A 17,157-nucleotide genomic window follows, 5' to 3' on the forward strand; every position below is an offset into this window, starting at 1 on the left:
GAAATCAGTAGAGGATGGCCCAATGCAGGAGCTCCTGCACCCATGTGGGAGGCCCAGGGAAGGTTTCTGGCTTCAGACCAGCCCAGCTCCAAATGTTGTGGCATCTTGGGGAGTGAACCAACTGATAGAAATCTCTCTGTGTCTACCACTCACTCTCAAACTCTGCCTTTTCTTTTCTTTTTTTTAAGAAACTCTGCCTTTTCAAATAAAAGAAATATTTAAAAAGGAGGAGAAGTTCACCCCACCTGTGCCGCATCCTCACTCTTGGTGTCTGAACCTGGTGACAGGGTCACAGGGACACACTGCTTCAGGACAAGTTACCATACCCCAGCTGTGCCAGGGGCCCCTCAGCTCTGAGCTGCTCCATCATAGCCCAGCTGACATCATCACTCATCAAAGCATAGCTATAGACCAGACCTACCACTCCCTCCCCAGTACAATACACAAGATCCATAACCCTTCTCTGCTCAGAGCACTTCCCTCCTGTGTGTCCTCAGGTCCAGCAGCTGCACCCAGTACTGCCCTGACCACAGATCCTGCTCTTCTGCATCCCAGACCCACAGTCCTCTGCTGCTTCTTGCACCTGGGTACACTGCAGCCTTGCACCAGCTACTGCTGTGGAACCATCTTTCCTGGGTGTCCTCACAGCTGACCTTTCCTTCAAATCCTGTTCTCCTCTGACTGTCTACACTGCCCGCCACTCCGAATGTGGCTGTTACCAACACTCACCTCCGATACCCCTGCCTACATGTTCCCTGTCCTGCCTTGTTTCCCATTACTTATCTCCTCTCACAGACACAGGCCTGATGGCTGTTCACTGTCTTTACTAGAAGGAAAGCTCCAGAGAGGAGAGTGCAGCTCCAGGTGAGGGGCTCCCAGAATAGCCCTGACACAGAGTGGACACCCACTAATATAAGGTGGGTGTAAGACAGTGACTGCTGAGCACAACCTGGACAGGAAGGAAACCAGCAATTAGGAAAATGTGACCTTTAAGTTTTTGGTGCTTACTTTTTAAACACATATCAGAAAAATCCTTGGACACTTGTCAAAATCCCTCAGCCCCCCTGATGGTTAGTGACTCACTTTAAACATAAAACAAGCATCAGGGTTTTGGAGCACCATCCTCTTTCAGATCTGGGCCCCTACAAACTTATGCCATCCTGGCAAAGAACCCCAGAAGCTCCTCCCACCCCAGGGAGAACAGAAGGAGAGACTGGAACACACTCACCTGCAGAGCTCCACGTGGGCAGCTGCACCAGGAGAAGCAGGGAGGGGAGACTGCAGAGCAGAGAGGGGTAACAGATGTGCTCCATGTTCTCAGAGCTGGGAGATGGGCAGCAGAGGAGAAGATGAGCCAGCAAACAGGAGGGGGGGTCCAGCACAGAGGGCCAGCTCCTAGGTGGTGACACCAGAGCCAGGATCAAATCATCCCTCATAGACAACAGCATCCTCTACAAGATCTTCACACCAACCTCATGGCTCCCTGAAAACAAGGTAGCATCAGAGACACGTCCCATCTGCATGGAGCCTGTGTGCCAATCACAGGTGCCCAGCAGCCTCTCTGGCTTTTTGGCTGATATCATCTCAAGTGGAATCCCAGCCCAGCCCCTTCCTCCATGAGCCCAGGACAAGTCCCACATTCAGCAAGAGTCCAGACAGGTGAATCTCACTCTACATTGTGAGATTTCTGCATGAGCATCTAAGGACCCTGGGGTGAGGTCACAGAAACGAAGATATGAGCCTTATTTAGAACAAGATCCTATGCACTGTTTGTGGGAGAAAGAGAAAAAAGGCAACCTTGGCCCTTTGCTGGGCTCCCTACAGCTTAGACATTTCTCAGTGTCACCTCTTCAGACACAGCCCTTGGCCTTCCTGGACTGTTTCCTAGTTGACCAGCTAGGACGTAGCAGCCTCATCCACATTGCAATGAGTGCTACATGACTTTATTGCCAGTGCTATGGATGTAGCTGATTATGCTACCACCTACACCATTAGCATTAACCACTCAGACCTACTGACACAGTAGAATGAAAGTATTTCATTCCCAGACACTCCACTTTAGATCCAGCTCCCTCATAATGTGACCAAGAAAGCAGACAAAGTGCTCAGGCAATGCAGAAAACTCAAAAGAAATTCTTGTCTCCTGGTTGACTATAGTCCTGATGATTGCAGCCATGAGGGGGGGAGGCGGATAAATGAGCAGATACATTATATCGCTTGCTTTCTCTGCAATTATGCCTTTAAAGTAAAAAAAAAAAAAAATGAACCTTTCGGGCCCAGCAGCGTGGCCTAGCAGCTAAAGTCCTCACCTTGAACACGCCTGGGATCTCATATGGGCACCGGTTCTAATCCCGGCAGCTCCACTTCCCATCCTGCTCCCTGCTTGTGGCCTGGGAAAGCAGTTAAGGACGGCCCAAAGCTTTGGGATCTTGCACCTGTGTGGGAGACCCAGAAGAAGTTCCTGGATTCGGATCAGCATAGCATAGCATCAGCCGTTGCACTCACTTAGGGAATGAATCATCGGATGGAAGATCTTCCTCTCTGTCTCTCCTCTCTGTATATCTGACTTTCCAATAAATAAATAAATCTTTTTTTAAAATGAACCTTTCTTTTAAAAAGAAAGTAAAGTTAAAAAGAGGAAAATAAAATAAAGGAAAGGAAAGGAAAGGAAAGGAAAGGAAAGGAAAGGAAAGGAAAGGAAAGGAAAGGAAAGGAAAGGAAAGGAAAGGAAAGGAAAGGAAAGGAAAGGAAGAAACATAGTCCTAATACATTTTTGAGAATATAATTAAAAGAAATAAATAAGTACACACTGCACATAAGATTGTCCTGGGTCTTCACAGAGTGAGACTTATCCAGCCACCCTCTCCTGCCACCCTGTGCTCTCAACATTCTCAGCCTCCTCCACAGCCACCTTCTCCCTGCCTTCCTACTGCTCCACAGGTGTCCTCAAGCCAGCTTACCTGCTCTTGTTCGTCGCCTGTGTGAATGGCTGTAGATTCCGGCAGGGTCTCTAAACTCAGCAGATCCAGAAACTTCAGAGATACAGAGACATTAGGAGCAGGCAAATCCACTCTCTTGTGATATCACCTGCCCTCACAGCCACTGAGTCCTCTTTCAAGTCCACTGTTGGGCCCAGGGCTCCTACTCCCAGGAGACCCTGGGCGGGCTCCCAGGAGACCAGAGCAGAGTGGGCACAGCTGCAACAGCCTCTGCAGAGCTTTGGCCTTAGGCTCACTGCACACTCCCAAAGTGCCAGCCCCTTTCTTGCTTCTGGCACCATCTGAAGTGAAAGTTGCGTCTGTATCCTGGGCAGGGACTGCCTGCCCTGTGGATTTTGCTCCCTGTTCTAACTTGAGCAGTGGCATGGCCCACAGCTGCCTGGGTGTGTCAGCAATACAGCCCTTCACAGCTCCAGCCACTCCTCAGCCCCTCCTCTCAGTCACCTTTCAGTCAATATATATCAGGGTAACTTCCAAGTCCCTGACATGTTGGGAAATTTAAAGGAAAAAAAAAATAAAGAAGCAACAGCTAAATTTTATTCAATGTGTATTAACTGTCAGGATCTAAGCTACACTCACTAGATTCATGCCACCTTCTTATCACACCTGTAAACAAAAGGTAGAGCTGAAGGGAGACTGCACCCTCCAGTATCCCCAGCTCTCCCTCCCAGCCCAGTCTAACCCAAGTTTCAAACAACTGAAAGTGAGAATGAGCTGGCAAAGGGACACAGATTCTCAGAGCTCCAGTTAATATATTGCCAGGAAGCTTCTCTCACGCAGCAGCCCAGCCCAGCTCAGGTTTTTGCTAAGCTTATCAAGGAACAGAGAGAACACCTGCCCAGGTCAGAGTTTCTGTAAGACACACCCACAGGGACCTGTGAGCTGCAGAAGTGCAGCAAGCAACCATCCTCTCCCTCCTAGCTCCCCAGGACTCTGACCCAGCAGCTTTAACATGACTATGTTCACTGAGCCACCAATGATTTCTTGCTGAAACTACAAAATACCTAGGGTTAATGCCTTACTTCCTTTTAAAACTTCTTAGCATATTTCTTATCATTTATCTGCTCCAAGCATTTTCTTTTTCTTAATTGCATAAATTTTATTTTTTATAAATTTTCTTAATTTTTTAAAAATTTAAAGTCAGATATACAGAGAAAAAGAGGAGGGACAGAGAGGAAGATCTTCCACCCACTGATTCACTCTCCAAGTGGCCACAATGGCCAGAGCTGAGCCAATCTGAAGACAGGAGTCCGGAGCCTCTTCCAGATCTCCCAGCGGGTACATGATCCCAAGGTCTTGGGCCATCCGTGACTTCTTTCGCAGGCCACAAGCAGGAAGCTGAACAGGAAGCAGGGCTGCCAGGATCAGAACCAACACCCATATGGAATCCCAGGCATGCAAGGCAAGGACTTTAACTGCAGGCTACCATGCCAGTCCCCAAATTTTATTTTTGATAATTTTTACATATTTGATTAGGCTGCAAAGGGCTAGAGGAAAGTAGGTGAGACCATTATTTTGACATTCTTGTTTTTCCTTCCTGTATGTAGAGGGAGGGGAGAGATATGGGGAGAAGCCACGCCAAGTCTCACAACCATCCCAGGATCCCTAATGTGGGGTATGCTTCAAGGGTCCTGCTCAAGTGGCTTTGCTAGTTCAACAGTTCTGTATTGCTATCGATCTTGCCATTCCAATCACGATGAAACCTTTCCGGAATCCACTGGCTGACATAATCCAACATAGAGTCTCCATTTGCCCAGATATTCACTACCAACTGTTGGCTGGGGTGGTTGGTCAATTTGTTCTGTCCTCCATCCTCTGTTATGGTGCCAAGTATCCTCTACAGAGTCAAGTGTGCTACCATATCTTCCATGTGTATCTAGATTTGCTGTACACTGCTCCATCAAAATCACTGAGGAGGCCCTGCTCTGACACATGCATCCCACAGTCAGAACATGGAACCTGCAATTCTCTGCAAGGTTGGGGTTCTGAGTCCAGTGGTTTATTAGGAGGTGTTCCCAAAGAAACTTCATCTGAGGTGATCTCAGACTTGATCCTTGAGTATGCATGCCACTATGGGGTCTGGTACAGTCCATCACCCAAATTGGCCTATGCACACACTGTTGGTTACAATTGCTGAATCAGTTGCTCCATCCCTGTCTTCTATTCAAACTAATGCGTGTTGCAGTCGAGCCCAATCCTTCCCATCACACACTTAGTCCCCATGCAAACCAGTAGGAGTTGTAGCCTAGGTGGAATGACCTGCAATAATCCACAACAGGCCCACTCCCTTCCCCGGTTCCAGTGCTTACAAGTATCTACAGCAGACCAGTCCTATCTGTCCCATATCCCATTCTGCTCTCATACATGTCAGTGGGCACTGAAGCCTAGTTCAACCCAATCAACCCTACTATCCAGCCCACATATGTGCTGGTGGATGCCGTTCTGTCAAGCCATGCCTGCCCCAGTCTTGGTTCTCATGCTCACGAATGGCAGTGGCAACCCAAGAGGGAGGTGCCCACTGTTTCCCTACTGGGTCCACTCCCACTCCTGGATCTTGCACCCCCCAGGTGGTTCTGCAGCTGCTACTTCATTCCTCACTCAAGATAAAACCAAAAGCCAGGATCTCCATCCTATCTCCCTTGTGCAATAGAGACTGAAGTCTTTGAATCATCTTTGCTGCCTCCCAGGATGAATGCACTGGAACTCTGATCTGAACAGAGATTGTGGAGCTCTAGCTGACACCAGGGGATACAGTGGCCCCAGGCTATAGGCAACGACATCTGTCCAACACCTTTTCTAATAGGTGCAGTCTTGTAAAAATTAGTTCATTTTGCATTTTTTTTAAGATTTGTTTGTTTTTATTACTAAGTCAGATATGGAGAGAGGAGGAGAGACAGAGAGGAAGATCTTCCATCCCATGATTCACTCCCCAAGTGAGCGCAATGGCCAGTATTGCAACAATCCGAAGCCAGGAACCTGGAACCTCCTCCGGGTCTCCCAAGTGCATGCAGAGTCCCAAAGCATTGGGCCATCCTCGACTGCATTCCCAGGCCACAAGCAGGGAGCTGGATGGGAAGTGGAGCTGCTGAGACCAGAACCGGCAGGCATATGGAATCCTGGTGCGTTCAAGGTGAGGACTTTAGCTGCTAGGCCACACCGCGGGGCCCCATTTTGCATTGTTGGAATGAATAATTCATTGGGATATTTTCTATTGCAGAAAATGTCTAGAAATGTTTTATAATCATGGACATTATTGCCCTACCCATCATATAATATGTAAAGATTTTCTCCTATTCTGTCGGCTACTTCTTCACTTTGCTGATCATTTTTGTTGCTGTTGTTGGACAGAAGCGTCTTAGTTTGATGTAATCCCATTTGTTTATTTGTTTTGACACTGACTGCCTGTGCCTTTGGTGATTTTTCTAAAGTCTTTGCCTACTGCTAAACAAATATACCAAAAAACATTTCTTGAAGAGAAAATTCTTTTTCCCTGATTATGTTCAGTTCTCTTTTTGAAGATTGGAGGGCTTTTTTAAATGAAGACATTAGTGTTAAATAAATTGTAAAGTTTTATACCCTGACAGATATAACTGAAATAAAGAGGAATATAAACAAAATGGGGGGAAGAGAAGAAAAAGGAGAAGAAAATAAAACTAGGATTGACAGGAGGAAGATAGGAGTTTGTAGGAGGATGGGAAACCTTGCAGTTGTAAACCATAACCACTTGTACAAAGCTCCAAAATTCATATCATTTTAGGAACTCCCAATCCTCAAGCTTTGGTAGCAGAACAAAGAGAGGTGTTTTTTCTAGTTCTTCTCATGCATACACTATTTAATTACTAGTAGTCTGGTAGAAAAACACACCAGTCACTGATTGACCTCCCTTGTATTCATACATGTAAACCACATCCTGTTATAGACCCTCCCACCTTATGCCAATGTGATTCTGTCTTTAAGTCTTTTGCTGGTTGGCTGGTTAGGATTCCATGCTTGGGGCCCTGGCTCCACCACTGCAACCACATGGTGAGCTGGGCACAGGTGGGAAGTGCGCCATTTGGTGCCAGGCTGCACCTGCTAGTTGCCTAGTGAAGAGCTCTGGGCTCTTGTGGGTGTAGAATTACTGCTTAGTTAACGGGGGTCATCCTGTCCCGCAGAAGAAATCACCTGACACTTGAGAGAGAGTCTCCAAGGCACTTTATTCCGATCTTCTGTTGAAACCGTTATGATCGTTAATTCCGTTACGCTCCACCCCTCCCCCGCCAAGCCCCCCGCTTATCTGTCAAACTTGTCCAATCAGCTTAAAGATAACCAAGGCACACCAATCAGGGCAAAGGGCCAATCACAGGGCAGGAAATGGTCAGTGCCCCCAACACTTAGGTACGTTCATGTTGAGGCCACAATACAAGTAGGTGAGAAATAAATCCTGAAAGACTCCCAATGACAGGATAACTTATCCTTGAAGATAAGCAAGGGAACTGAGACCTGGTGGTTTGGAAGGGCAAGACCAGACAATCTGTATGAGTCAGACTGATACACCAGCCCACTTGTGAGTCCTGTGTAGAACTTGTTATCACCAAAAAATGCTGACCACCACACACCAGTCCATGCAAAATCTATTATTAAACTTCGGCTATTCACCATCAGTCAGTGGACCATATGTGCAGTTATTGTCTCCATGCTCCAAGTCCTTTCACTGTTGGACAAAAAACAAATGACACTCTGAAAGAAGGACATGAAAAAACACCTAAAAAGTAAAATGGAGTCTCACACAGAAAGAAGGAATTAGGAAAAATGGACTAGAATCAATGTAGAGCACAGCCTTTTATCTCTCTTGTACATAACTTGTATTCAGTTCATGTCATAGATGAGGACAGAGAAGGAGCTAAAAATGAAACTAAAAATGTCCATTTTAAAACAGTGGATCCCATATGGGTGCCGGTTCTAATCCCGGCAGCTCCACTTCCCTTCCAGCTCCCTGCTTGTGGCCTGGGAAAGCAGTCGAGGATGGCCCAAAGCTTTGGAACCCTGCACCCGTGTGGGAGACCCAGAAGAGGCTCCTGGCTTCAGATCGGCATAGCATCGGCCATTGTGCTCACTTGGGGAGTGAATCATCGGACAGAAGATCTTCCTCTCTGTCTCTCCTCTCTGTATATCCACCTTTCCAATAAAAATAAAATAAATCTTTTTTAAAAAATAGAGTAGTTTCATTGTAAGTTCGTCTTTGTCTGGAAGCAGAAATGCATACTACACTGCATTCTCACATCTGGATATTAGTCTCCATTTCACAGTTACTATACATCCCCTTAAATGAAAAGTCATGATGCAAAATCAATAATAGGAAGAAAAATAGAAATAGAAATTTACAATGCCATGAAGCTCAATGACATGTTACTAGATATGACAGTCTCCATTACACAACTACTATACATCCCTTAAATGAAGAGCCACAAAACAAAATCAACATCAAGGAGAAAAATAAAAGAAATTAACAACACCATGACGTTAAGTAACATGCTACTAAATGACTAACGTGTAGCTGAAGAAATGAAAATCAAGAACCTTCTTGAAGAAAATGATGTCACTACATGATCTATGAGTCATTGAATGATTTAATAAGAAGACAGTATTTTGAAGAGATGAAACCAACAGAAAACAAAATCCATGCGATATAGTTTGTGCTGATTTTTGTTGGTGAAGTGTGTTTCTTCTAGACATTAAATAGATGGGTTTTTGTTTTTTAATCCAGTCTACTAATCTATGACGTTTGATTGAGCTTTTGTCATTTACATTCAGAGTTTAATATGTATGGGTGGTACTTTGGGCCTGTCATTTTAGGAATGGGTTGTTCATTGGTATAGTCTTCTGTTGTCATTTTACTGGGATGTTTTTCCTGTTTGCCTTTGGTTTTGGTAGGTGCTATTCCTCTTCTCTGTCAAGAGAACATCTTGAAGTATCATTTGTAGGGCAGATTTGAAAGAGGCAAATTCTTTTAACTTTTCTTTACTGTGGAAAAATTTTATTTCATTTTCAAAGACAAAAGAAAGCTTTGCTGGATATGTTATCCTAGGCTGACAATTTGGTTTTTTTAGAATCTGGAATATGTCACTCCATTCTCTTCTTGCCTGTAGAGTTTCCTGTGAGAGATCTCCTGTGAGTTTAATTTGCATTCCTTTACATGTCAGTTGATGTTTTTCACGTACAAATTTAAGGATCTTTTCCTTATGTTCAATTGAAAAGAGTTTGATGATCATATATCTTGATGAGGATCGCTTTTGGTCAAGCCTGTTGGGAGTTCTGTGCCCCTCCTGGATCTTGTTTCCCAATTCTTTCTCCAGATTAGGAAAATTTTCCTTTATTATTTCATTAAATACATTTGCAAACCAGTTTCTCTTCCTGCACTTTCTGGGATTCCCATTACTCTTATATTTGGCCTCTTAATGGTGTCTTTCAATTCTTGAATACTTTTTTTTGGCCTGATCCAGCTCTGCTTCCAGCTTTTTGTTTGCTTCTCCCTGATGACAGGAAATATCTTCCAATTCTGAGATTCTTTCTTCTGCTTTCTTCATTCTATTTTGGAGAATCTCCACTGTACTTTTAATTTGCTGTGTTGTATTCTTAATTTCTGATATATCAGCCTTGATTTGCTTTATTGCTTCTTTAAATTTTTTTAACTCTTGCATGAGCTTCTCATTTTTGACCAGAATGTTTAAAATGAGTCTTACTGATTCTGTGTCCCCCATTTTCTCGATGTCTTCCTTCATTGTGCCTTTGTCTCTTCTTTTGCTCTTGGTCATTGTACTTCTGGTTAGCAGTCTTCTCCTTGGGGCAGGTTTCTAAGCTGTATGTCCCACAGGCCTACAATGCAATTTTACTTATTGCAGTTGGTACACAACTTTTTGCTTGTAGCCACTTGTGCCACAACCTCCAGTGAGTTCCAGGTCTGGGTTCTTATGTTATATTTCCACTGTGGTCTCCACAGCACCAGCTCCTGGCTCATCAATTTCCACCTCCTGTGATACCATGCTGAGGCAGCACCGTTGTCTCTGCAACCTTTCTCCCACTTCTGGTTGGAGCAGGTCCCAGGATTAGAGAGGCACCAGGTGTCCTATCTAGTTAGGTTGTTGGTGGTGCTGATCTTGTTGGAACCTGTGGGACGTTAGGTCTGGGTGCCACATGGACCTATTTTGACTGGTACAATGCCACAGTTGGTATTATTTTCCTGCAGAACCAGTGCAATCCATAGAACTCAGTGAGTTCTCATGAGCTCAGCACATGTGCAGTTCACTGTTGTCCCCTGCAGTCCTAAAGCTATTGCCATGGTGTGCAAAATGGTGCCTGATGTACCACTACTACAGTTCTTGATCTGCTGGCCATCAGGTCTGAGGACTACACAGACCTGTCTTGGGTGGAACCTGTAAAATGCCACGTTGCTGCAGCTCACTGAGTCAGAAATGAGTTCACTCCCAGCCCAGTGTATGCTCAGTACTTTCCTTTGCCCTTGCCTCCTTATGCAAAATGGCGCCCAATTCAGTCCAGGGGGAAATCATATGGTGCTTGTCTTCATGCAAAGGCTGCTTTTAGCTGCAGTTCAGTCTGGTAAAGTACTCACATTTGAACCACATAGCTCACATGTTAACATTAATTTCAGCAGGAAAATATTGGACACTCTTTTGCATCACCCTACTGTCACATCAATATCCCTGCTACTACGAGTTTGACAACACCATAGAGATAAAGACTCACTATTACATTTTATTTATTTGTTTTCTTTTTCTGCTCAACACATGGTGGACTGTACCTAAGGGGAGGTATAATGAAAGCACAGCAGAAATAATACATCCATAGGCAGAAACAGAGAAAAGCATATTCCCATACATGCAATACAAGCACGGTCTCACAGCAATATGAAAGATAATCCCTTTCATTGTTGGAAGACACCTCAATGGCAATATGATGGATTTCTGAGGGTACTCAAACGACACCTATTGAAAGACTGTAGGGAAGAACTAAGAGGGGGATGCTGGAAGGAAGGGGAAACCCCAATGCCTATTAGACTGTGTCGTAAAATAAAGAATACAAAAATTACACTGTGGGACACAGAATAAGAAAAGACATTTGGGGCTGGCATTGTGGTATATAGAGCAGGTTTAGCCAACTGCCTGCAATGCCAAAATCACATTTGGGCATCTATTTGAGTCCTAGCTGCTCCACTTCTTATCCAGTTACCTATTAATATGTCTGGAAAAGCAATGGAAGATAGCCCAAGTGCTAGGGCCCTGATATCCCATATGGGAGACCTGAAGGAAGCTCCTGGACTCCACCTGGCCAGCCCTGATCATTGAGGTCTTTTATGGAATGAGCCAGTAGATAGAGGACCTCTTGTTCTCCTCTGACTCTACTTCTCTCTTTATAACTCTTGGTTGAAAGAAAAGGCTATTGCCCTGAAAGGAAATCCCATGGCACTTAAAGTGGCAGATGTGGGTGTTGTTTGGAGCCCTTTGTAGCACTTATGGGAATTTATAGTTCTGACCCAAAAGATGACACAACTAGGCCATACCAATCTCTGCATAATTACACTTCTTTGAGAAATGGCTCACCGAAGAAAGACTTTGTGATCAAGAATGTGGAATGTCTTACTAAATCTGGACAGTGACAGAGAAGAAAACAAGAGAGGCTGGTGATAGTCATTATCATAATGTGGATGATGGTTTCCAGTGATATCAGGGTTGTTGATAATGTAGCATGGGGTGTCTGTGAAGTCGGCAGTGGTAAGAACAAATGCAGTGTGAAGTGGAAAGTGAAGTCACAGCTATATGTCTTTATTCTTTGGCTTGTAAGGAGAAAAGTCAGATCAGTGACACCTCATCTACACACAGAGTAACTGAAGATAGAAGGATAGAAGAAATAGATGAGGATACTGGAGAGAAGAGACATAACCTCACCCAGTAAAAGGAGCTACCTAGACAAGAGAATAGGAAGGGTCCCAGGATACATATTAACACATCTGTTTTAAGAATGGAGAAAAAATATTGCATATGCTCATATTTCAGAAAATATATGTGGCATCTCTTTTTATAATTTTTATGACATATACACAGTTGAGAAAGATAACATGCCCATACAGACCACTGATTAGGGTGAGGAGTGTCAAGGTAGGGAGGAAAGTAGGTGAGATACTTGCTTCCAATTTTTTTTCTTCTTGTATTTGTGGGGAGCAAAGGGAGAAGGGGAGAGGGCTGCCAGCAGCCTAACCACAGTACATAGTAGTCATTTTTCACCTATAGTGTATTTCCTTAGCAGTTCTCACCCCCTCCACCCATTCACATACCCCAAATCTCACTCTCAGGCAATTCAAGTACATCTGCAGTTGAATGTTTACTGGGTTGGCAGCAGACCCCAGGGCTTGGTCTTGTAGCAGCACACATGGCCTGGGGCACCTCCCACCTGCCCAGGATTCACCACCAAATGACATCTGTTTATTCAAGGGGGGAAAAAGGGAAGAGGGACTGTGATACACAGGCATAAACCACCACGTGGAAGCCCATGACACATGTCAGAAGGCTTGCTCATGTCTGGGCTATTCCGCTTCCAATTCAGCTTCCTGCCAATGCATCCTGAGAGACAACAGACAGTGGTTCAGGTACTTGGGCTCTGCCAGTTATGTGGGAGATTTAGATGGAGTTTTTATTCCTTATTTCAGACTGGTCCAACCCTGGCTATTTCAGAAGTGAATCGGGGCATTCTGTAAATAGAAGATTCTCTCTCTGTCTCTATCTCTACCATTCAAATAAGTGAAATAAAATACAAAACAGCAATGAAAAGAATGAGCATGCTTTTAAGAATAAGCGTGCAAAATCTGCTATGCAAGGGGGAGACAGGAGAATAGACATATCTATTACCTTGAAAGAGTTCTGTGAAATTCTCTTGCCTGACATCCATCCTTCAGGGAATCCCTTTGCACAATGTGGTCTCTATCCAGTGGACAGAGCTTCTCAGCTCTGCTAACCTCTATCAGATGTTGTCTTGCCCCAGTCTCCCCAGTGCCCTTCACTACTTACTCTTCACTCTTCCTCCTTCATTCTCCCCTACATCCATTTCCCCTCAGTGTCTTCCTCTGTCCCTCTCTTGACAATTTTCATTCAGCCTCCTATTTATCTCCTCATCCCACCTCCATCATCACCTTCCTCACTCTCTCATTTCCCTATTGATCATCTACAGATTTATTTTGTTTTTTAAATATTTATTTCTTGAAAGCCAGCATTACATAGAAAGAACAAGAGAGAGAAAGAGAGATTCCATTCACTGGTTCACTTCCCAAACAAGCACAATAGCAAGCCAGGAGCTTGCTCCAGGTTTCCCACATGGGGGGCAGAGGCCCTAGCATTTGCACCATCTTCCAATGTTTTCCCAGGCTATAAGTACAGTACTGGATCAGAAGTGGAGCATCCATGACTCAAACTAGCACCCATGTGAAGTGCTGATGCCACAGGCAGTAGTTTTACCTGCCACACCCTACAACTAGTTTATCACATATGATTTGTAAATGTAAGAAAATATTGTTTAATTTTAATAAGATCATAATTGACTCCACACAAAGACAGAAATAAAATTGATTTAATCAATTAGTGATGAGCTGTTGATATAGAACTACCTCAGAGTAATTTGGTTGAATAGGATATTCATTCTTCATCAGGAATGGCCACTGAATATAAATACACTGAATAAGAAGGGAAATGTAGTTAACATCTTTAGGCTTTGGGATATTCTGAACACCCTGCACATTTGGTCAATATAATTCCCAGAATAAATTCCTTGCAAATGTAACTTAAAAACATCTGATAGAGTGCTCCATAATAGTGTTTTAATCATTGTTTCTGGGGCTATTGAGGCAATTGGTGCACTTAGCTGAAGAGATAACTCATATATGTAAGGTGACTGAAAATAACTAACACAAACATACAGAAGACAAGTTAAATACTCAAAATCATTTTATCAATCAGATGTTTGATGCAATAATGAAATGCCTGATGCAAAGTAATTTTATAGGATCAAGAGGCCTTTTTTGGCTCATAGTTCTGTCAAATCTAAAAATTGTACCTGTAAATTGTATCTTATCCCACTTGCAAACTGCTAATACTACATGCAATAAGATATTATGATGTAACCTATTAATCAATAATTCATGAGATGGGTTGGAGGAGTGTCCAGGACTTATTAAGGGCCAAATTCCCAGAATTGCCTCCATCCACAGTGACAATGCTAGGGACAAATCTCAGAAGCCTCTGGGCATGCTCAGGACAATGGCTCCACCAACTGCCACCATCTTAGTGGGCAGAGCCCAAGTAAGTCTGAGTGGCAGAGTGGGTACCTTACTCTCCCAGCCATCTGACTATGGATAGGAGAACCCGTGACACACCAGGCTGCCTGCTGGGGACCGTAACTCTCCATCTACTGCTTGTGGGTCGAGGGAGGGTCTGGGGCTTGTAGGCTGTCAGTGCACCAAGTAGTGCCAGGCTGCTCCTGCTAGCTCCCGGCAGTGAACTCTGGAGTGTTGGGGGTTTCAATTACTGCCTAAGGACATCCATGGATAAGGCCAATGTACATGTGAGGAATTAATCCTGAGGGACATTCAACAACAAAGCTACAGTACTTGTAGGTAAACAAGGGGATTGAGAACTGGTGGTTTTAAGGTGAAAGAGTGGAAGATTTGTATGGATCAGACTGATGACATGGGAGTCCTGAGGTGGGCTTTTTAGCGCAGAGCATTGCTGACCACCACATGCCACCCAACAAAGGCTATGGCTGGGGGGCTGTCTAGCAGAGCTGGATCCCAGTACCTGACTGAGTGTCGAACAGGGGACAGGTCACATTAAGTAGGGCCATGACACTAACCAACATGAGAGAACCAGTTCCAGAGGTAAAAATCTGCAGGGGATACAGGGGCCCAAACCTGTGGAAATACAAATCCTGCTGGTTAGCTCAAGAATTTGGGTAGTGATTGGCTAAACTAGGTGTGAACATGGAATCTGCCAACAATCACAAGTACTTGGGTCAAGAATTGGCTATGCAGGTGCAAGTTGCAGCACCTGCATGTGCATCCTAAAGCAGGGTGTGTGGTGGGCTGCCCCGCAATATCCTCCAACTCATACAAATGCCAAGATGGAGGGGCAGGCTATGCCAGGCAAGAATCTAGCACCTGCTAGTACATGTGAGATCTGGATCTGGGAGCCGGCCAAGTGGAGGAACTTGGGAAATTCCCCTAGTGGATCATAGCTCCCACTGGTGAACACATGGTCCTGAACTAAGGGTTGGGCAAGCTGGGCAAAGCAGCCCCAGCTTGTGTGGGGGTTAGTTTTGGAAGGGGGCAGACCAGGCAGGGCCAAGCAAACCTTAGCTCACTGGCAAGTACAGAAACAAGGTTAGAACACAGGTCATGCCAGACAAGGCTATCATACCTACTGGTTTGCATGAGCCAAGGATGAGAGTAGACTGGCAAGGCCAGGTTGCAGCACCCACCAGCAAAAGTTGGAAATGAGGGGCTGGATGAGCCAGGCCAGGCTGTAGCATCTGAAGTCAAAGGCCAAGACAGATAAGGGGCTATGCCAGACTGTGTCAGAGTGACCACTGGCAGGTATGAGATCTATAGATGGGAACAGGCCTGATTGGGAAGCTAAAGAAATGCCCTGACCAGGGTGATTCCCACTGGTGAGCTCAAGGGCCAGGGAGAGAGCTGCTGTCTGGTTTGCATATGGCTGCATGGTACCTTGGCATGTGTGTTGGCTGGGTCTGGGATGCTCCAGACTTGGATAGACTTGTGAGAACCAGAGAGGGTGTAGGACGGGCTAGACTAGGTCTCTGCTCCTGCTGAACCACGTGTGAACTGTGTCTGGCTACTAATCAGGTTTGGCTGGCTATAGCACCCAACAAGAACTGGAAAGGGTGAATGCCGGTCATGAAAGGCCACTGTTCCTGTTAGGACAGGAGGTGGACTAAGTAGGGCTGGCCCATGGACCCACCAGTGTGCATGAGATCTGGCATTGGGAGAGATCCTGATAGAGGAACTTGGGGAACTCCTCTGTCAGGACACAGTCCATGCAGGTGAGTGCAAGAACCAAGATGGGGAGAATCCCAGACCAAGCCAAAATACAGCACCCACCAGCATACATTTGGCTCAAGTTAGGGGCAGGCCAGGCTGGGTCAGTTCACATCACCTGCTGGCAAACCCAAGTGCTGGAATGGAGTGTGGGTAGGGCCGGGTTGGGATGTAATACCAGCCAGTCCACATGAAGGCTGGAACTGGGGGCTGACAGGGCTGGTCTAGACTTGCCCCACCAGTGTGAGTTAGAATTGGGTGTGGGCCAGGCCTGGCCAGGATATAGCACCCACTGGCAAATGCCTAGATGGGGCAGGCTGTGCCAAACTGGGCTGCAGCATCCAGCCAGCACATGTGAAACCTGGGGGGGAGAGAGGGGGATAGACCCAGCAGGGGAGGGGAAGAGGCCCCTTTTGGGCCACTACTCTCACTAGTGAGCATAAGAGCTGGGGTGGGGGCTCCCAGGCTGGGCAGGACTACAACATCTGATGGCTTACATGTGAACTGAATCAGGGGAAGACCAGGCTGGGCTGACTGTACTTCCTGATACATTCATAAGCCAGTGTGGATGTGGGTGGGTTAGGCTTTGCTGCAGCATCAGCTGGCAGATGCTAGCATGGGGGCCAAATTCTGTCAGGCACAGGCATCCCTTAGACAGTTGGTGGCACCCACTGGCACCAGTGTGGACTATATAGTGGGGCTGGTTGGGATGAACTGAGCTTCACTGCCCATTGACATGTATGAGAGCCAAATGGCATATGGGACAGATGAGACCAGTCAGCTGTACATACTGGCAAGCTCGGGAACCAGGCCTGGTGGAGGTTATTGCAAGTTGCTGCGATGAGGTTGTAGCTCCCACTGATTTGCTTGAAGGTCAAGTATGTGTGAGTAGGATTGGGCTAGACTCCAACACCTTTGGTTTGTCTAAAGCACAGAATAGAGACAGAACTGACCCAGCAATTGCAACTACTAATATGTGCATACCCTATTTTGGGTGACAGACTGTGCCAGATCCTGTATTGGCAAATACACACAAGAACAAGGTCTGGGATGGCCTCAAATAAG

Source organism: Ochotona curzoniae, unplaced genomic scaffold, assembly GCF_017591425.1.
Source record: "Ochotona curzoniae isolate NIBS_2020 unplaced genomic scaffold, NIBS_Ocur_1.0 contig_2071, whole genome shotgun sequence".
NCBI classification, from domain to species: domain Eukaryota; kingdom Metazoa; phylum Chordata; class Mammalia; order Lagomorpha; family Ochotonidae; genus Ochotona; species Ochotona curzoniae.